The sequence below is a fragment of the Stegodyphus dumicola genome, chromosome X1 (genome assembly GCF_044657685.1).
Source record: "Stegodyphus dumicola isolate Sdum_Otavi_A_Nest chromosome X1, ASM4465768v1".
Lineage (NCBI taxonomy): Eukaryota > Metazoa > Arthropoda > Arachnida > Araneae > Eresidae > Stegodyphus > Stegodyphus dumicola.
The window spans coordinates 211398933-211421269 of NC_140780.1; positions in this window are offsets into that span (position 1 = coordinate 211398933).

Genomic DNA, 22337 nt, shown 5'->3' on the forward strand with positions numbered 1-22337 from the left:
TACTTTTTATGAAAAATTACCAGTAAAAACTTTATAAAAAATAATTTAGTAATGGTCTTTGTTAGTTAACTACGTCGGTTTAAAATTCTATTAAGTGCTATAAGTTGCATTAATTTTCTATACTTAAGTTTCCTTCTTATTTTTTCAGCAAAAAATTATTAGCTAATAAAAAATATGAAAGTAAAAATTATCCTTCTTTCCATCTTGCGCTCACAAATCATTATGGGAATATACATTTACAGTTATCAAAGCCTGAAAAAAAGCATGTTTGCGATGTTATCGTCATGAGATAATTTGTAGATACTTTATTTTTTACCACGAAATTTTCGACGACGATGTTTTTAAACTGCTTTATTTTCGACGACGATATTTTGTACCACGATGTTTTAGAACTGCGATGTTTTCTCTTTGCGATGTTTTCTCCCACGATGTTTTGTAATACGACGTTTTCGCCTTGCGTTGTTTTCTCCGCGACGTTTCCGTCCGCGATGTTTTTGCTGCGACGTTTTCGGCTGTAACCAGAGGAACAACATAAATATCAATAGAGAAATCCCATTAAAAATGAAAAATTTATAAACTGCCTTTAAAAATAAACATGCTGTCCCAGCTGCGTCGTTGCAAATATATCGAGAGAAGACTGCGTCTTTTGTGGGAAGATAGGTAATGAACACTAAAACTTTGCTCAAAACCAAATGAGTAAAAAAAGATTTAAAAGTGTTTGGCAGATGCTGCTAATGTTCAGCAAGGCTCATACGTCATCCCGTTTGTATCTCCGATATTCATTGTGATTTACGTTCATTAAGGCATAATAATATTTTGCACGATAATATATTTTAAAATAAAGATGATAATAAAAACGAATTTAAAATAGGCACAATCATGACGTCGATTTCGAAAAGAGGTAACAAAAAGAAAGTTTATTTTCAAACTTCAAATGAAATAGTTTAGACCGGAGTAGAAGAGAAAGCAATGCAAGAATTATTTTCGATTCTGCTTCTTATAAATCTTTCACCTGATAGAAGTAAGAAGAAAACAATTTAAATGCTATAGAGAAAGAATTTCATAGTTACATCTTTAGCTCTACTAAGCCTGTAGTTAAAAGGATAAAAAAGGTTCAAGTTAAAGTTAATACTAGATGGATACGGGGGAAATAACTCAAGCTCTCGAAACTCCAAGTATTAGCGATGCTATTAACGGTGTTCAGGGGAATGACATATTTAATTACTGTAAGGACACTTCGTTAAGACTTGTTGACACTGCAAATTTAAAAAATCATCGTTCTCATCCGAAACCTTTCCCTAAACTGATATTTTATCTTAAATTATATACGTAGGAAAACATTTCGCTGTTCAGTTTGTGTACGGCCTGAGCATTTAGACTCTGACTTAAATTTCAAATATCTCAGTCAGTTTTCGTCGTACGAGGGTCACACCTTTTATGTTATATTTTTTTATAACGAATGCACATTTTTTCTAAACATATAGGTATAAGGATCAGGGAAACTCACAAAAAGATAGGATCTCGTAATTTTTATAAAATTGATTTCTTTAAATTAAAGACACCAAACATGAATATTTGCGTAATTTAAAATATTTTTTTAATTGGAAGTATGTGTCTGCCACCAAGGGTTACGAAAATAAAGGAAGGGTAAAGACTTTTGCGGATATGGTGTACATATATATGTATATATGTATATATATATATATATATAAAGGAAGACAAGACGAAAAGCTTTAAAATTAGTGAATTTCAAAATTTATTCAAAAAGTCTAAAATGTGAAATCCTGTGCTATTGCTGCAGAGGTAATATTTAATTTAATAAAGTTACAAAGAGTGATATATATATATTGGTGTATGTGTGTGTGTAATGAATAAATACAAAGAAGTTCAAGACTTAACATATAAAATATCTGGCTTTTACTATTTAGGGTTACCTATAGGCTAAACTAGTTGTAACGTTAGTCTGAATTCCCGATGCATTTCCTAAGATTAACTCACTTCTAAAACATTTTTTTCACTATTCCTATACACTATCCAATTTTCATCAAACACTTCTTTTTTATAATTTTTGCATAGAACAAGTTCCTTGTACTTTTTTTATGATTTGTCCTTGAAACATCACATTTTTTTTTTTAAATATCATCGAAAATAAGTTTGACAATAAGTACTACAACTTTCTCGCTCGATGAACTGCAGAGAACTGCTGCGTCAGCGTAGTTTAATCTTTTGGCAGTATGCATGTGGTAAACATGGTTGCCATTTTATATATATATAATCCAGGCAAATTTTGATTTTTGTTTTACAATTTATTTTTCCGTTTACAGTATACTTGTTCTTATACCACTGGTGATTTTAGGTTTTTTTTTTCAAATTCTATTAACCTTGATAAACAGCTCAATTTTATTTTAATTTCATAACGAAGCACGTTAGAATTGATGGCTCCTAGTATTTCTGGACACAAGATAATTTTTTTTTTTACTTGATACTATTCTTGTTATTTTGAACTTATATTACTTAGATATCTACACTGCTCAAAACAATTAAAGAATATTGCGGTTTTAGGTGGATCTTGTGGCTGGGAAACCTTTTAGCTGATTGATACATGGTCGACAGAAGTAGTAGGTTATATGAGAATAAATGACACATGTTTGGCAGAAAAAAATGCATTTTAATGCGCATTTGTGTACAAAAGGAAAAAAAAAACACAATTTGTGCATATGAGAAACAAAGAATAAGAAAAGGTGTTTTCTTCAAAGGAAATGATTTTCAGTAGGGCGTATGGTTTCCACGGACGGCCAGCAACGTTGAACACCTTTGAGGTATGGAGTCAATGAGGCTATTAATCACGAGTTGGGGTATTCTGTCTCACTCTTCCAGAAGAACTCTTTCCAGTTCTTGGAGAGTTTGTGGGGCTGGTTGGCGGCCAGCAACTCTTCTTCCTAGAGCGTCCCAAACGTGCTCTATTGGATTCATGTCTGAAGAACACGCTGGCCATTCCATTCGTACGATTCGTTCCTCGAAAAGGAAATCCTCCACCAGGTTAGCACGATGTGGCCTTCAGTTATCGTCCATTAAAATGAAGTCATCTCCGATTGCTGCAGCGTAAGGGACTACAATAGGTCTTAGGATCTCATCCCTATATCGGCGACCAGTCAGAGGTCCATCTCGAATGATGTAGAGGTCTGTGCGCCCGTCAATGGAGATGCCACCATACACCAACACTCCCCCACCGCCAAATCTGACACATTCGTGCACGAACGCCGGATTATTCCTACTGCCACGGTCCCTCCAGATGGAAATACGCCTATTATCAGGATGAACAGAAAAACGGGACTCATCAGAAAAAAGAACATTGCTCCATTCATTTCTCCTCCAGTTCACATGCTCTGTTGCCCACTCCCTGCGGTCGCGACGATGCCTTGATGTTAGTCTAACACATACCATCGGTCGGCGAACATACAGACCTACACCATGGAGCCGGTTGTGGACAGTCTGAGTTGAAACCGTGGTGCCAGTAGCCGAGCGAAGGTGTTGTTGGAGAAGAGTAGCATTCATATTTCGGTGTCTCCGAGCCGTTAACGATCTTCATTGGGCATTGTTGCTCGTCTACGACCTTGATCTGCAGTGAATTAGAAATAAATTAGATACAATACAACGACCCTGGCTGCTGCTTCTGACCAGATGCTTTAAAACAGTATCGAAAGAAGTCGTTTGCATATTGGCCGATATGCCGCCCCGCTCAATATTTTATTCTTTTTATTATGATAAATTTAAATTATGTTCCCAAAATGTTGATTTCATTACATACGGAGGTTTTACTGCGTATAATACATGTTTTCTGTTTTTAATATTAACAGTATACGTCCTGCATTAAGAAAATCAGTGGAATATCAGAGACCAAATGTTTGCGTAGGAGTATATATAGTATTTACTGATATAGTATTTACTGATATAGTATTTACTGAAGGTTCAGCTTATGAAAGTGGAATTGCTGCAACATATGTCGTTGAATTGCTGCAACATATGTTGTTTAATTTTTTGGTGCAGAAATAAATTAGACTTCAACCTTACAATAGAATTAGACTTGAAACTTACAATTCGTTTTTAAGCCGAATTGGCTGCTATCATATTTGCCCTTAAATTGATTGATGAAAACCTGACTGTAAAACCATATATATATATATATATATGTATATATATATATATATACAGATTAATTATCTGGTTTGGAAGTACTAGAAGATGCTGATAACTCTATCATTTTGATCTCATATATAAAAGGTCTCTTGTAAAAGTTGAGAAAATACATGAAGTGAAAATGAACAGGCCGAAAGCCTATATTGGTGTTAAAGGCTGTTATGGGTGATGACAGGGATCTGTTTGATAGTCAGGCATCAAAAAGGATTGTTATTGGTAAAATCAAGGATTCCTATTATGACTGCTTTAAAGAGAAGTGGAACATTTCCAGAAAAAGGAAAGATTATTTCTTGAACTCTGAAGTTTCTAAAAATATGAGAACGATACGTGATTTTGATTACAATCAAATAATTTCTGATCACGGGTAAGAAGTAATATGCATGTCTCCCGACATACCTGAAAAGATTTAATTTGCAAAATAATAGATTTTGTAGTTTTTGTACTACTGAAGGCAATGCACGACATGTCGTCGAAGACTGCGTATTGTTGCGAAATGGAAAAATATTTATATTTACTGCGTATTGTTGCGAAATGGAAAAACATTTATATTTACTGCGTATTGTTGCGGAAAAACATGGTAACGTAAAAGAATTCTAATCCTGCAAGAAAGAGTTTAGATTTGCAAAGGATTTGATGACCTTTATAAATGGCGACAGAGCAATAGTTTTGATTTTGTTTTGATCTTTTTAACTGAATTTTCGGTTTAATCTGTGTTGGGTGTATTGCGTTAACCAAGAGGCCAATTATTATCGGCCAGGAAGGTTGCAGCACACTCGTAAATTACACTATCCCCCCCGGGGCGTTTCGTTTTCTCCTCCTCGTTCTCACACGACCGCTGTTTTTCGTCCACACCTCTCTCTGTCTCCCTTCGGCAACCGGGCTAAGGGATTATTCGTTGTTGGGTTTTGCCGTTATGTCAAAATATGGCAACTCGCTCCGTTCATGACCACTCTCCCACGGCAAGGGACCAGTTTTGTTTTCCTCGAAAGGCAATCATCTCTCCGTTCTCGAAGGTTCTGCATTCATTAGATCGGGAATAACGCATTCTCCCATTCCCAGAAAGGAGAACTTTTGAAATCGTTCATTCTCATTCTCTCTCCTTCTAAAATCTTCTCTCATGTTCTTTACTTAAACTTCAAGCGAATATTATAATTTTGTCTCGCTCTTACAAATATATGTAAGCAGAAACGACTTCTTTGAATTAAAAATTCAAATAAATAGTATTATAAATTAAACGTGCAATTAAAAAACGACATACTATTAGTTCAGAAGTAAGCTGATTTATTTAGTTGTTTAGTTACACCGAACTCTCACAACGATGAGGCGAAGGATGTAAATAATCTTTTTTCCCTTAGTGTTTTCTTTTTTTTGTTATACACAGTTTCTCCACATTCTCATGCAGTTTTTCAGGGTGCAAAATAGTATTTCTAATAGTATGTTAGTGTTGAATATGTGATGGACTGAAATGTTTTAATATTGTTTACAATATATATGTATATACATATATTTGAAAAACACTGAGGTCTTCCAGTTTTGTGTAAAGTAAGGAAATTAGAAATAGTATAAATAATTAGAAATAACAATAGTCAAACCATAGTTTCAATAAAAATGTTATTATATTTCTAATGTTAAAATGCAAGTTATGTTAAAATGCAATCACCGTAGTTTTCGCCTGTACAAAACTATGACGCATCCAAAAAGTCTGTGTCGTATCATTCAGTCTCCCATACACGACATTCGAAGCACGATTCCAGTCTGGCGGTCCTTTCGAGGTGTCAGAGATGACTTGAGAAGCTTTTGACATGCCCGATGATGAGATGTCGAAATATGACAGACAACAACTGCGAATATGCTACCTTTGACCACTATTGCAGAAATACTATCCATGATGCAAAGCGACGAGCCATACACATCTTAATTAGGTGAGTAACATTTTTGTCGTTATACACTGTATGCATGCGACGTGTAGAAACTCTTACTAATTTCTTACGCCTCTTTTGGAGCAAAGGTGTCTACCTACTCTTTCAACCACGCAAGACACAGCAGTAGTTGCTTGGTATTATCACAAAAAGGAATACTGGGTTCATGCAAACAATGCATCATTTTCATACTCGTTGATGTGATTATACATTTGTCTTGGACGTTGCATTCTCATTCACTCCTGAAGGAGGAAAAAAATTCCAATTCAGCGAAGATGCGCTCAAAGGAACGAATACTAATTTACATGTAAGTATGTTTTGAGCTCTCCTTTACATAGCTTTTCAATTTAGAGACAAATGCGACAGAAATGCTAATATATATATATATGTATGTTTCAGTCCCCGTTAAACATTTTTAACAATTTACATTCAAGTTACTTAAAAACATCTTTCGAAATAGAACTTACTAAGTATGGATTCACTCTTTTCAGATCATTCTACTATAATTAATCTTAGGAGATAATATAATCAATCTTATTTAGTAAATAAATTATATATATATATATATTGTTTCATAAGAATAAATTTAATTTAATTAAATAAATTTAATTTAAATACAAATAAATTTAATTTAAAGATTCTTTGCGCCATTGCTGCAAGGAATGAAATTTAAATTTAAACAAATTTAAATTTAAATTTTAACAAACACGTATAAAAGTAATAAAGCAAATTTAAAGCCAAAATAAAGAAAAAAAGCCAAAATAATTTTTTTTAAATTTCTTTTTAAAATGTGCAAACATATAAAAGAATTAATTCTCGAACTAATCTACAATATCATTTAAATTCAGAAGCATAAGCAAATCAAGTGCAAAAACAATCCATGAAAATAAATTCCCTAATTTAGCAAATTAAAATTAAACCAAACATTTTTTTTTTTTTAAATGCATAAGTGAATGACTGTTGAATAGGCAGGAGACAGACTTATCAAAGGGAAGTTGCCTCCAAACCTAACTCTCCAATCATTCAATTCGTGTTTCGTCATTCATGCAGGCAAGGGTAAAGTCAAAACCAAAAGTAAAAAGAAATACCAATAAAGTGGTACCCTTAGAAATTAGCATTTAAGAATTAAAGTTTTAAAAGGAAAAATACTAATGAAGTCTTTTGAGAAACGAAAGATCTTTTCCTTTTAAAACTTTTTTTCCTTTTAAAACTTTTAAAAGACCTTTTCCTTTTAAAACTTTTTTTCCTTTTAAAACTTTAATTCTTAAATGCTAATTTCTAAGGGTACCACTTTATTGGTATTTATTTTTACTTTTGGTTTTGACTTTACCCTTGCCTGCATGAATGACGAAACACGAATTGAATGATTGGAGAGTTAGGTTTGGAGGCAACTTCCCCTTGATAAGTCTGTCTCCTGCCTACTCAACAGTCATTCACTTATGCATTTTTTAAAAAAAAATGTTTGGTTTAATTTTAATTTGCTAAATTAGTGAATTTATTTTCATGGATTGTTTTTGCACTTGATTTGCTTATGCTTCTGAATTTAAATGATATTGTAGATTAGTTCGAGAATTAATTCTTTTATATGTTTGCACATTAAAAAAAATTTAAATTATTTTGGGCTTTTTTCTTTATTTTGGCTTTAAATTTGCTTTATTACTTTTATACATGTTTGTTAAAATTTAAATTTAAATTTGTTTAAATTATATATATATATAGTATATATTACCAACTTTAAGTATCAGATAACTATAAAAAAATTATTGCATTCCTTATAAGTATTATACTTTTCAAGAAGAGCAGTGTAAATTAATTTAAATTATTTTTTGCTTTTGAACTTCAGTGTTTCATTATTTATTGTTAATGAATAAGAGTTTTGAGACGAAATAAAAATTAGATTCCAACTATATATAGGAGAAATGCCTGCTGTCTGTCACCGGAAAACATAAACGTGCAAATTTACAATGTCTAAAACCTCTTTTAAAATTTTGATTCGAAATTTGGTACAGTCTTACACAGTTTCAAAGAAGCATGCAGTAACCAACATCAAAATGCTTATTAAAAAAGCAATGCTGTTTATAGATGCAGTTGTCTCTTAGATGTGTGTATTTTTAAGTATTCAAAACTACAACTTAATTGAAGTTCAAATTGTTACTACCAGTTGCAGTGTAATCCCACTTTCCTTAAAAAAGGCTTATACTACTGAATTTGAATCTTGATGCACTATCCTCAGAAAAATCTCCGACCGACAAGTGGGCTTTCGTGTGGCCTCACTTAAGCCAACAACTGCACACTTATCCCCGACTCCCACGGTTTTGTAAAGTAGGCTCCGTTTATTTGATTTGAAAACAAGTTTATTTTCGTTGCTTAGATCGAACGAAAGAAAAAAATAATAATGGAAACGTGGCGCAGAAAGCAATTTCGCGCAAAGAGAAAAATTGTGCTACAGAAAATTTCTCATATTTTATTTTTCTTGCGGATGCCACATATACGACCAGCTTAATTCAAGCATCTATTTCTTCGCCACTTCTCTTTATTGAAGTTAATAGTTAAAGTAGAGTAATAAAAAGTAGACTTCACACTCCATAGACTTCTTGTCCAAGTTGTTAATCTTGCCAGGTCAACACTGCACTTCAAATGTTAAGTGATTGCTCGTATATATTATACTGTGGCGAGATATTTTTTAAAAGACGGAATTGAAGGAAAATTCCATCTAACAATGAAAAAAAGGAATGAAATCTTTCAAAAAGTTTCTTTTCTTTCAAGTTACACCATCATTTATGACCATGAATATTCATACAGCAAAATAATTTCTGTAATTTTGGTCCACGCCGCTTTGAACAGATAGTGCTAAAGAAAGGGGGAGGGAAGCCCTTACGATAACGGGGAAATTTTTTACGACCTATACGTAATTTATCGTCCTTCCATCCGTAAAGCTTCGTCCGTGACCCCGCGGATTCGTTCCCCTCTCCTAATCTCTGCGCCCCATCCCACCGCCGGTGCAGAGCAATCGATTGTAGTAATCGATACCCCTTGCCCCACAACCTTTGGAAATGGCAGGAACAAACGCGTTTTCTCGGTTCTAACGGGAAGCCACGGGACAAAGACCGAATTTTTTCCCTCGCTGCTGACGCTGAGGAAGTTTATGTCAGGAGCTAATGCCCCACTGAAGATAACAAACTCATAGTTCAGGACGCCATTTCTGTCTTGTCCAGAAAAGTGTGTTTTTCTCGGTAAATAGCCACTCGTACGTCTGAGTTAACATAAATATTTAAAAATGGATTTAGTTAAATACGTCCCAAATACATAAATTATTAGAAAGTGGAATACTTTCGGTACTTTGGATATTTCACCGGAAATTCAGACCTCTCATCTTAATTCGTCACCTCTTTATGTTAAAAGTATAAAACAAGGAATTACAATTAGAACTACGTACGCATGATCCCATCTAAACTGATAAGGTAAATCTATAAGGTATTTTCTTCCTCCTTTCTGCATGCCTTCGTGATGTAACGGTAGCACACTCGGAGCGTATTCGAGAGGTCCAGGTTCGAGTCCCGGCGAGGGCATTGTTCATTTTTCATGATTTCTGCTGCAAAATAACTTAATGTCTCTACAAATTAACCAACTGAACTATTTTGATTATAACTTTCAAAGCATGTTTAGTATGTTGCACACGATTTATGCCGTAACTTTGAAATGTTTGCTTCTATCATTTGGTTTTCATTAGATCACGAAGTCGTACCTTTTCTTCTTCAAGTGTTTGGACATTATCTAAAAATTTTTAAAGTATCACTCACAATGGTAGAAATAAAATATTTTTGCATTATACTAGAAATTCTATGTGCAGTAGAAAGCTAGAAATCTAGTTAACAGATTGCTAGTCAGATGAAATAAAACTTTAAAGGATTCATTGTGGAAAATAGTCCGTTAGAGCAAGATTTTATGATGAAGTCCAGCCATTGGAAATGTGAACGTTGTAGTTGTTACTGTCATTCAATATAGCAACAGTTCCTTTTTTGATCTAGTGAAAAAATGTGTTCCCTTAAAAAATTAAAAAAACTGTTATAAAAAATAACAGTTTTTTAATTATAAAATTTAGAAAGTATACAACCTCTGAAAGAAGAAAACCTTATTTGAAATACATAAAAAATGAGTTAGGAAATAAAAAACATATTGAATATATGACATGCAGGGAAAAATAGCACAAGTCTCCCACCAGTTGCCGAACGGTACAGTCGCAGAACCCCGGTAGTTCGACGTAAGGTCCAATGCCGGCGAACGGGATGGCTGTATGGACGTTTTCGTAGAGTTTCCTCATGTGTAACCTGTATACTAGCCAATTTTGCTTAAAAAATGCTTCACAAAGGCGGTCCCTCCGGATCGACAAATAGCCCTCAAGTTGCTTCGCCTTAATCAATTAAACCAATCATATGACATTTATTTTCAACATGTCAACAAACAAACAAATAAACAAAAAATTCGTATTTTATGCTTACGATTCAATGAGAATTTTTTTTATTTTGCAGACTCACATCATTACAAATGTGAACGTTAACAAAAATGGAAATAAAAGCATGAAGAGAAAATGAAATTAATGTTGTTTTCAAAACGCTGATAAAACTGCTCTTGTTATAATACAGTAAATGCTCGTAGAATTGATAAGAAAATAAGAAATTGATAATTATCAGTACGGTGGTACGGTGAATGAGGAAATCATTCATAGAAAACAAAAAGCTTTCAGTTGACATCATAATGATCAAAGAAAAAAAAAAAATAAGCTAAAAAATGAATTCTACTACATTTTAATTTTTACTTCAGGTTGTCATACTATAATTAAAGGGCGCAATACTGAATGAATCCCCAAATCAGATATCATTTGAAACATTATAATACCAGTTAGCCTAAAGTAAGACACAAGTGAAAATAAGGACTAGTTTCGATGGTTTTTGCAGCTGAGGATGGTGGTTCGGTAAAACCATCGAAACTAGTCCTGTGAAAATTTTGTAAATATAACGCTGATTTTTGTTGTTTGACTTCTGAATTAGTATTTATTCGGCGTGTTATTGTGTCTTAATTTTAAACGATGATTATTTATTGCGTAATGTGCCATCTTCAAATGAAACACATTCACTTTTAAGCAGTTACTTGAGTTTCTGATAATTTATATGAATTTCAAATTTTTGCTCAACTAATCTGTTATCTGAATTTAATACAATTAATTTTAAATAAATTAAGACAAAATCCAAATTGTTAAAACAAGCCATTGTGCTCATCGAAAAGAATTAAAACAATTTTGTTGATCAAGTATTTCTCACTTCTTCCCAAGTTGAAAATTTCTTAACGCATTTAATGAGTGTTATTCAGAAAAATGTGTAGCGATAAATGCATATTATGTGAAATAAATAAATACAAATACACAGATGAAATGGGTATGTTTTCGTGAAGTAATCAAACGAAGATGAGTAATTTCTTATGAGTTAAGTTAGTTGCCGCAAAATACCTCAGCAACATTTCATCGTAAGAGACTACGTTTTTCTTCTTCAGCTTGCAGTAAAAAATACTACGTATTTCTTCCTAGCTGGATCATCAGGTTGGTTGGCAGTATTCCCAAAATTGGGGTTTGTGACCGTCATTAGTAACTTTTAAAGAAATAGTTTGGATTTCATAGCTTGCCCAATTTTCTGTTTCTTCTTTTAAAATGAAACCGTGTGCAGCATTATTGAGAAAAATAAATCTTTATAGTCTTATCATTTTTCCTCCTAATTAGTGCTAAGAATTTATTATTTTTGTAACTCTCACTATAATTTTAGATCTTCCATCGGCCTTTTTCAGTCGATTGTAAGTTAGTAAATTACTGTGCATTATGAAGATAATTATTCTATCTAAAATATATAAATATTAAGAGTAAATTTCTATAAAACTATTTTGGAACTTCATATCAAAGATATTTATTGACATAGTTATTGCTCTATATAAAGAAAAACTTATTAAACACAGGCTAAACACCTTATTGCTTAGAATGCCATAGAATGAAAAATGTAAAAACCATGCTACGTTCCCTTTTTTACCTTTAACATTGATATATATCAAACATATATTCTTACTCAGAAATAGATCTATTTCTCGCCATCCATTCTTCTTACGCAGTTTAAGTAAAATGCTAAAATGTTGAGATCAAACTCTCTGAAACTTTTTAGGGTAATCGAAGTAATAATTCCTTTGGTAAAACGAGGAAATTTCGTGGATTTTTAGTTAATCAACATCTTCGAATATAGTATACATTTATAAATTTCCGATAATTTATTCGCATAAAATTTTCTCTACAATTCACCGGCAGAGATATACGCGTAATGCCACGAAAGAAAGCAAATAAGAGAATATTATTTATTGTACGTATACAATATAATGGGCGAAAGAAATAATTAAATATGCAGGTAATTTGGGGTACACACCATGCGGAATTCAGTATACCAAGATTTCAGCTCTGACAGCAATAATGGCTGTAATGCAGTTGGGCATTAAACCAAACTGAGCTTGATGACAATACCTCATACCATGCGGCTTCTATTGTATGCCATGTTCGCTGTGGCAGGCCATGAACCGTAGTGAGAAGCCAGTCTCTCTGTAACCCATGATAAGGTATTCTTAGTGGATGAGAAACATGGAGAACGTGAGAGGTTAACAGTTGATTCCCTTCAGCATCAAGGAATGTTACGATAGTACGGGTAACATACGGTCATGTATTATCTTGCTGAAGGAATGAGTCACGCAGGCCTCTAAGATAGGGCACACTCACAGGCCTTATTACATCAGAAATGCAACGGCTCCTGTCCACATTATCGGCAATTCGACAGGAGGTGACCAGGATTGTGGCACCCAGTGGCACCTCACACTGGAATGCCAATTGTAGGACCCATAGTATGAAGAATGCAAGCTGGTAACTTTCATTCTTGTCTGTGTTTTTCCACACACAAATATGTCAATCATCATGATACTGTACTCAGAATTGGGATTCGTTTGGAAAAATTGAATGGTGCCACTCCTGTGTTCAGGGTCGTCGTACGCAGCGAGCCTATCGTACATAGCAGTGTAGGTGCGCCTATCTCTGCTACAGTGTCAAAGGAATCCGCGAATATAGTCGTCGTACTAACAGGTAGTGATGCTGCATACGTCGTCGCACTGTCCGTGCGGACACTTGTCGTCCTGCACACAAGCCAGGTTTCTGACTCGGGGTACCTGACGTGGTTGTTCGATCCCGCAAAGCCGAGAAAAAATATGCCTGCTTTCCTAGGCATTAGTGGCCCGGGACAATTGAGATCCTGTATGGCGTTCAGTATGGTCTTCCTGGCGCCACTAATTCCACGTTCGCCTGACAGTCATGGGATCCTGACCAACATAAAGAGCAATGTGGCAAAATGATAAACTACAGTCGCATTAGGCCATAATATTGCCGCGGTCAATTTTCGACGTTTGCTGATAGGAGTTTTGGTTTAAATGATGGTTTAAATTATGGCTTAAAAATTATGAATTTCCAAATGAGAATCACACTGTGCAGTATACTCATTTACACACAGTGTAGATAGTGTTACTCATATCTGCCTTTTGCGCATGTACTGGAATGGTAATCATTTGTGCATCCCAGTATGTAGTAATTTTCATGGAAATTCGTTATTTGTTTTATACCGCCTTTACGATGTAAAAGTTTTAGTGACCAGCAGTGTACTTTAGTTATACATCGTTGCGTGTTCACTAAATGGTACAGAAATTAATGAAATAGTACATTTGTAAATGGTATTTTCAGTCTTTGGCTCTGTTAATTTTAAATATGGTCATAAAGTTACAATACCATGATAAATAAAATACACTGCTGGCCATTAAAATTGTAACACCAGGAAAGAAGGATCTGACCATCATCAAAACCCACAGGAAAGGAAGAAGTTGGGATATGCATATGATTAGTATTTCAACGCATTTTAGGCGAGGCAGGAGGGAGAAACGACATCTGAAGCACTGCATAATATAAAAGTTGTATAGGGGGAATCTCATTTGGAAAGTGCTTTGTAAGGTTAGAGCTTGCTCAGAATATCGTGTTGTGCCTCAAATAAGAAGAGGAAATGTTTACCAGCAAGTTTTGAAATTCTATAGTGGCAGGATCGTTGCCTATCGAAAGTGTAGATTATCGATTATAGTTCCGTGATTTCGCCCGTCTCACTGGTCGACATTCATCCACTGTCATGCGAATATGGAATCAACGGATTGCTGAGAGTCATGCTGATTGGTATGCAGGATTTCAATGCCCTTCTATGAATAACGCCAGGGAGGAAAAACATATTGTGAGGTCAGCCCTGCAAAACCGTACTACCACATCACGGACCATTAGTCAGGAAATGGGCGTGTTTGCAGTACGCAAAGTTCTGCTCGTAAGGTGCATCGAAATTGTAGCGTGGACTGCATAAATTGTAGCGTGTAGCATAATTGTAGCGTGGTGCATCGAAATTGTAGCAGCAGGGAGACTTTTACTTTGGGTTCCCTTGACAATGCAGCATAGAGAGATACGGCAACTCTGGTACGCCAAACGACAAAGCTGGGTACTGGAGTGGCACATTGTAACTTTTAAGATTGCTTGCATTCCGTATCTGCATTTTGGTCCTGAACCAGGTGTGATGGGTTGGGCAGCCATTGGTACACCACATCCACATCTCTAGGTCGGATCGACGGTAATTTGAACGCAGATGTGTACATTTCTGACATCTTACGTCCAGTGGTTGTGCCCTATCTTCGAGGCCCCCAAACGCCATGTTCCAACAAGATAATACAAGACCACGTGTTGCACGTCGTGTTCTGACCTTCCTCGATATACAGGGTATTCGACTGTTGCCCTGGCCTGCACGGTCTCCAGATCTGTCACCGATTGAAAACATCTAGTGATGGGTTGCTGAGAGACTTGCCCGCCACCCCTTTCCAGCTAATACGGTTGGTGAAGTGTGGTAAAGACTTGAAGCAGCAGGGAATGAGTTTCCCATATCTGTCATCCAAGCCCAGTTTGACTCCATGCCTAATGGGGTAAGGGCCGTTTCAATTGTCAGGGGTTTCTACTAATTTCGCACCCCTGTAAACCTCCAAAATGCTTACAAATTTTAATCATTTTGTCTTCATGGGTTTCACCTTTGTAGTAACTGTTTACGTGCAATAAATATCTTTTTTGTATTTGCTTTTCTTCTTGGTGTTGCAATTTTAGTGGCTAGCAGTGTACTTTTATGCAACTGTTCCGACAAATGTACTTAGTTTCGCATTAGTATCATCGTCAAAGCATGGATTTGTGAACATATCTTTGAATCTATCTGAAGTTCAAACATCAATCTTATGTACTGTAGAAACATTAGGTACTCCTTTTAGGTCGGAGAGATGAAAAATGAGCAATCGCCTTCGTCGGGAATCGAACCACGGACCTCTGGAATACAGGCCCAGCGTGCAGAACCACTACACCACGAAGGCACGCTAGGAAGGCGGGAGAAATACATTATAGTACATAGAAATTAAGCGTTCTCTGCGATCTCTTTTGTGGTTTTATTTTTCAGATGTGTAAAATTACGTAATATTATTAAAGGAATACGCTGCACATAAAGCCTCATCAAGTATCAGCCATTTCGATGTCTGTGCGGGTCATAATTTGAGTTTATTACTAGTATCCTTAATTAGCATTTCAAGGACTTTAGATCCAAGTTTCTAAACGCGTCTTTAGTTTGGGAAGATAGTTCTAAAATCTTAAGATAAAAAGTAACTTTTAAGATCTGAATGAAATATTCCTCAATTCTGAATCAGTGATTAACGGGAAAAACACAATTGTTTATTTTGTTTTAGAAGGTTATATATCTGTGCACTTTCGATGAAAAGTGTGAGGGTTTGATTGCCTATTTAATTGATTAAGATAAAGCGTGCGAGAGTTATTTATAAAAAGGAAAATTGGAGTTTGATTGACTTTTAAATTATTTTCATAACTTGATATGCTAATATAACCAAACAAGTTAGTTAAATGCACATGTTGATTGGAGAAACCGCATCAAGACTGTCTCCTGAAGTATAATTGCTACAATTAACTGAAGCAGTTACGGTCAGTTATATAAGATATTAGAGTGATCATATGTTATGCGAACAGGATTTGCTTGGAAGAAGTGCCTTGCAAACTTATTAGCTGATTTTCATTTAATTAATTCGTTTCAATCCAATTGTTAAAGGGCAGTTAACTGGAAATATCATTCTTTAACTGAAATGTTATTCTGAAACATAAATTTATTTCATTAGAAAACAAACCCATTTTGATTATTGTGCTGGAATTAGACGAAGCAAGATATAGTAATGGGAATTTGATGTAACTGAAGAAATCTCCTGAGAGAACAAGAATTTATCATGCTAGATTGCTTGAAGCTTTCATAAATATACCAAAGACAAATGTCCCAGTTGAAATGAAATGTCTGTTGTCAAGACATTTCACGAGAGAACCACTGAAACATTACTGGAATTAATTATGTACTTGATAAGACATCCTTCTAGAGTATTTTACTCTTATTCATTCAGCCCTATTGTTTTCAAACACATCTTTTACAATTTATGAATACAAGATAACGTAAGGCTAAACATATTTCTGTTATTCCCCAACAGCATTAAATAAAAATTTGTCATTACGCGCCATTGAAGGATATGAGTACAGATGTTATTCATAAATCTTCAATATAATTTTCTAGAAAGATAGAAATTCTTTGTAAGATGCGTAAAAGCGTATGTATCAAAGTATCTGATGAAGTAACGATTTAAAATTTACATATTAATAAAGCAAATATGTTATTTTACATAAAAGAAAGGAAATATTTGAAACTCTTAATAAATAGAGTATCAGAGATTATTTTTCCATGATTTGTATTGTTTTATTGAAGTTAATCAAATATTTTTTCCAAACATAGTATTTGAATTATAACTGATATTTTAAAAATTCACAGTAACATACTCTTCTGCGATTTTTTTTCCCGAGGATATGTTAGATATTTAATCTCAGCCGGAGGGCACAACCTAAATGAAAGGTGAGAATTACTGCCTTGAGATTTGACATTTTGGCTTCCCATAGCCCATTTGATATATAGCCGTGATATGAAAATCTTTTTGGTTTCCAGCATGGGATTGTGCTCTCAAGTCGATGTATCTGTTTTCCGAACACTGTTAGATTTCTCTTGTAAACTTCTAACGAATTAAAATTACAGGATGCTCAAATGACCAACAATTCGAATAGATGCGAGATTTATCTTTCAACAATAGCTCATCGAGTCTGCTTCGTAATTGCTAATTATAAAAAAGGATTACACAAAAGAATAACAAAATAAACGCAAAGTACAAAGGAAATGGTGTATATTTTACATTATATGAAGCATAATCTATTGTAAAATGACGGAAATAAAAATTAGAATGTAAATCATAAATAATAATTTGAGGTAAAACTCAGTAAATGTGTTTCTATCTTAAACGTTAAGGGATAAATTATTAATTATTTCAATATATTTTTAAATGGTAGGTTGAACGTATAAGGCAAATTAGGTTTTTAAAAATAATATTCCATGGCAAAGAAACACTGTCTTAAGTTTTGCTAATATGATACTAGTAATGTTGCATACCAATGGTATTGAGTAGTAATTAGTTTTCGTGATCCTTCGGTGCTTGCTAATATCCAGGCAATGATGAAAAATTATCCGAGCCAAATAAATTTCACGACTTTAATTAAAAGCGCTTCTAGTTTAATTTCAATTTCTATAAATGGTGAAACCACTTTAATTCCCAATTTATGTAAATAAGGGAATCGCTTGAGACTATTTATAGAAGTGAAAGAATTTCTAAAGGTAGCTGAATTATATTTCTCCGTTACTCAGAAGAGAAGCGACAATTGTTAAATTTGCTGTTTAATTGACTTATTAGATAGATTAGTTAATTAACTATCCTTTTTATTATTGAAATAGCAATTTAAGTTTTTCAGCACTTAGCTCAATGGGCTCCGAAATGCTTGTGTATCATGCATTATTTGTTTCACGCTTTCACGATCAAAGCACATCTGCGTAATTCAAAATAAACCAAAAGAAAATAATGTATATTTTGCATTATCTGAAGCATAATCTATTGTAAAATGACGGAAATAAAAATTAGAATGTATATCATAAATAATAACTTGAGGTAAAACTCAGTAAATCTGTTTCTAACTTAAACTTTAAGGGATAAATTATAAATTAGTTTAATATATTTTTAAATGGTAGGTTGCACGTATAAGGCAGATTAGGTTTTTAAAAATAATATTATTTGTTCACGCTTTCACGATCAAAGCACATCTGCGTAATAACAAAATAAACGCAAAGTATAAAGGAAATAATGTATATTTTACATTATCTGAAGCATAATCTATTGTGCTTCAGATAAAGTAATAATAATAAGCTCATTGCAAAATAAATACATAATTAAATGACTAAACTTGTTGAGATAATATTTAAATAAAAAAATTAAAAGTACTGTTTGACAAGGTCTGAAAGTATGTTTCAGCACCTGAGCTACAGTGTACGTGGGTTTAATAACTTTGACTCAAGCACTATTCTTATACATGTATTGATGAAGGTTTTGTAATTATTCAAACGAATCTTCTTTTCATTTCATTCTAGAGTAATATGAAAGGTTTTTATTTAAAACATGAGAAGGCGAATTATTGCTGAAAAAGTCAATAAATGGATTTATTTTTCTCATAAAAGAATTTAACTCTGCAAAAAAGCCTGCCATTGGTTGCCCCTATCAAATTTATGAATTGTTCACGAATGTAATTTCCATATCATTAATGTTACTTCAGAACTGATCTCGTAAATATAGGGTACTTGAGCTGGTTTCAATATAATTAATAAATATCATTCCGTTTAATAGGTGTAGATGTACTAATAATCCGCTTACATAAGCTGGAAAAAGCATTTCGAATAAGGATTTATTTATATTATTTTTTCTTCGCTTATAACTAAGATTCCACCACAGTGAGAGGTAAGGTGACAAAAGAGTTGTTTCAGCTGAACTCGTTTGTGGAAATCACGTAAAGCATACACTCAGAGAACAATACCTTTTATCTAACAGTATAGGTATTTTCTTATCCATTAATCGAAGAAACTAGACCTCCATGAACCCTATATTTTCTGCATCAGTTCAGTTGGATAGAGTGCTTGTCTTCTTTATTTGTGGGGTATTTTATATCGACTGTTTCCTTTATATTTATTCCAAATGCTCTCAGATCAACTAGACAAAAATAAAGTGGGTTCATGTTATTTGTGACAGGTACCAAGAGCAAAGGCATCCAACCAATAGAAAAACTATGAATACTTTACATATTCAACAAAGAAAAGTGGAAGTTTAATTCATTCTGAGAGACTATTTTAGGTTGCGTGTTTTTTGAGTCACAATTTGGAAACAAGTAAAATGCATTTTTAGAGCTGTCGTGACAAAAGAATGTTTAACGTAAGTAAAAGCATAAAAGCCAATGTACTAACATGAATGGCGCTTCCAAAGAATTAAGTTGTTGTTTGAATATGGTTCTGAAATTTCTTCTTCTGTCTTTTTATAATTCTTTCCCAAAAGGATTAATGTTATATTTTAAGAGCCTAGAAAGATCGAATAGATGAAATAAAAGAATTGGTATTTGCTGCAAAAATTAGAATAGGTTACTATATTACTATATTCTACAAGTGAATACTTCGAAAACTGTTTATTAATAATCTAAGATAGGGAGCAGATTTGTTTTTACAATTTCTGAGTAACTCTAAAAAAAGTTTTCTAGTATGTGAAGATTGAAAGTTAAGGCACAATAAGGTGAAGCAAATATATATAATACTGTTCTATGGAGAAAGGCTGTGCACGTAGCTAAAATTTTTATACGTTAAATTATTAGTATTATTTCAGATGACATAGGTTACAAACATTTGTGAATAAATACGCAGCACGAGCTGATACCCCAAAACCTTTAACCCCAAAATATTCTGATAAAATTGAGTGAAATATGTTATCATTAAGATACTTTACCTCTCAACGACTTTATATTTGATCGTAAAGCAGTGGTCCAGAGTTACCTAACTCATAGGTCACTTATCTGTTTTCATTTTCAGAATGTTGCCCAATGTGCATCATAAACAGCTTCGAATATTACCCGTAGGAGGGGATAAACAATTGCAAATATCCATGCCTTCACCAGAATTCGATCCCAGGCGCAACAATATTGCAGTCATTATTAAGATAATATTATTGTATTTTTGAGTTTTATATACTATTACTGAAATATATAATACTATTCACTGGACGTAATATCTAATGGAAATATTGATATCTCATAAAAGTATTGAGATAGCATCATTTGATCTAAATATTGAAAATTTTTTGAAAGATTCATTGAATTTTAAGAAAAAGGAAATTTTTTTTAAAGTAAGTTGTGCCATTATTTATATAATTTATCTAAGAAGCAAATTGTTTTACCAACTTAAAATGAATTAAAACTCTGAACCAATGTAATAGCGATTTTCGTTTTCATTTATTTGGAAATTATCAGATATAGAAACTCTCAGATAATCTAAGAGATAGCAATTGGTATTGTGAACGATGAACAACACACATACACACACATATATATATATAGAGAGAGAGAGCAACCTTAACAAAATTCATAAAACTATTTAAATAAAAGTAAATTTGAAAATGAAATATGTCTATATGTAACTACGGTTATATTTTAAAACGGTTATATTTTACGGTTATATTTTAAAACAGTAAGATTATAAGGCGTTTCTCCCGCCTTCTTAGCGAGCCTTCGTGGTGTAGTGGTTTGCACGATCAGTTCGTTTGTGATGTCCACTGTTCGATTCCCGAAGGCGCTGCTAATTTTTCATCTTGCCTGCTTCCAAAAATCCTAATGTCTCTAGAAGATATTTGCATAATGGTCAAGAATTTTGAAAAATCGGTGCAAAACTGTCTATTGTTCTTGAAAGGAATTCATGATATACGTCTTTGAATAAATATAGAAGGTAAAGAACGAAGAACATAACGCTGAAATGATAAGAGTGAGTTGTCTCGAATTTTTCGACGCATGAAATCAGGGTTTTATGCTGGAAGGGTAAAAAGTGAAAATGTTACAGTATTCATAGTAAGTTAGAAACAAAAATCTAACATTAGTGCACTTTTTGCTAACCCATAAAAATGTAACTGTCTGAGAGAGCTATACTCGGAGGAAAAAAGAGCCCGCACACATGAAAAGTACATCTACGGAACAATCGTAAAGAAAGCGAAACAAAGGAACCGAGAACAAACCAAGATCAAGCAGAAAACCCATCTTAAGAATGAATACTAGAGAAGCTGGAAGAAACGTGAATATCGGAAACCAGACGAACGAACAGGAGCACCACCACTGAAGCAAATCCCCAAAGAATGCATAAAGCACAAACTAGCAAATAAGAAGAGAAAAGTAAATATCTGAAAAAGCATGCATGTATTTAAACATTTGATATGCATTTCAGAAGCATCTCAAAGCTGAAGATAAATATTATCAGGTTTTGTTGGTTTTTTACGATCGAAGGTTTCAAATGAGTTCTAGAATGACAGTCCACAAAGTTAAGGAGTTTTAAACGAGTCGAAATTGTAGTCATTTTCTTTCAAAGAACTTTGGTGCTTCATCTTATGCTTTCACGGAAATTTAATGTCTGATTCCTGTATTGTATACTGGAATCTTAGCACCGGATACGGTGAATGATGCTGGTATTCTTTTCAGCTGAGAGCTTGGATAAACACTGCTTGGAATTCTGCAATAAAGAACATTGACTTGTAAGAAGTATTGATACAAGACATGTGGATTTAAAGATAAAAGATGACTCACTCTCAAAATGTATGACGTATCAGAAGAGCAAAAATTGTAAAAAATCGGAAAAATGGTAAATTTATTGAATGAAAAGTTGCGTGTAATGCAGTAACTTCAGAAGCAAAGTATATAACAGAAATATAGTGTGAATTCGTTTTCTACACCAAGTTCTTCACAATCGGAGCTTTTTACGAGAAGGGTTGATAGGATTAAAAGTATAGGTTTTGATGGTAGGGTTCAGATTGTTTTACTATACGGAAGTTTATATGAAGCAAAACCGTGCGAAAACAAAAACAAAGGCTGTTCCTGTTGCGGAAAAT